The following is a 1,273-nucleotide window of genomic DNA, read 5'->3' on the forward strand; positions in this document are numbered from 1 at the left end:
ATACGCATCTCATAACGCGACAGCTCCAGAAGCCCTCATTGCCCAATTGGTCAACAAAAGCATGAATGGTGCTTTGTCCCTCGCAAATATCTCGCCGAGTTCGAGCAATGCAGTTTTGTATGTCTTGTCGTGTTGCAAGACTTTTAATGCCTTGTTCTCGCATATAGATTTGGATGTCTTTTGGCGCTGCTCTAGTAGATAATAATTTTGATACGCACTCTTTCTCAACCTTCCCTAGTTGACGATGTGCTGGATGCGCTGCTGGATGTGGACTTGGTGCATGATTATGGTGATGAAATTCTGGATTGCGATGTTGGACTATCCACGAGCCATCAGGGAATTCCTTTGCAATGACAGAGAATCGGCAGCTAGTTCCTCTAGTTGAAGTCATCCGTTGCCTTTTTCTCGAAGTATCAGCCGGCTTACACGCTCTGTCGCATGTATATGTAACGGTACGTAGACCATTCTTTTCAATCGTTGATCTTCCGGTAACAAATGCGTAGCCGCGTGATTCTGCCCATTTATTAATATGAGCATAAAGGGACTCGCGGGACTCATACCTCTGTACTGGAGGCATGCAATCGTCAGGAAATGAGGCCAGTAGGTTGTTCATGATGATTCATAGAGCATTTGGCTTGCTGTCTGCCAATTCCGAGATCTGATGAAACCGAGCGTAGCTGTGCTCTCAGGCATCGATTACGTTGAGTGAAGGCACCTTATTAATGCAGCTATTTGTACAGCGAAAAATCGCGACGACAAGCCGACCTCTCTATAGAATGCCGCCACTTGGAGGAATGCTGTCGCAGTTTCCTGAAGGGCTGGAAATCGTGACATGTTGCGATGCCATGCAGCAAATAATTCAAGTCGCCCCTTTGCAATGGAAGACTTCATAAGCCTGACAAGCGAGTCGCTTGGAGCGACTCTTGCACTGCGAGAATGTCGAGCGGCATCGATGCTGAACTCCCCCAAGGTAACGGGCGACCAGTAAGGTAGAGGGTCCTTCAGTGAATTGGCAACAAAATAATCCTACGAGCCCTCATGGAATATGACTACTGCCCCACAGGTGCATGCTGCCTATGTTACAGCTTGTTTGCTATGAGTGAGCCACTGGATCTCGACTTACTCTGGGCTATTAATCAAGATCGCTGCGCAAAACAGGCTCATCATTTTGTGATTCGGCTGAAGACCCGCTTATTGCGACGGGCCCGCGGCAAATTATAGCCACGGGACCCGTGGCCGTACCGCGTCCCGCTGGGGTAGGCTTGCTTAGTCA

The sequence above is a fragment of the Metarhizium robertsii genome (assembly GCF_000187425.2).
Source record: "Metarhizium robertsii ARSEF 23 chromosome Unknown MAA_Scf_31, whole genome shotgun sequence".
Taxonomy (NCBI): Eukaryota; Fungi; Ascomycota; class Sordariomycetes; order Hypocreales; family Clavicipitaceae; genus Metarhizium; species Metarhizium robertsii.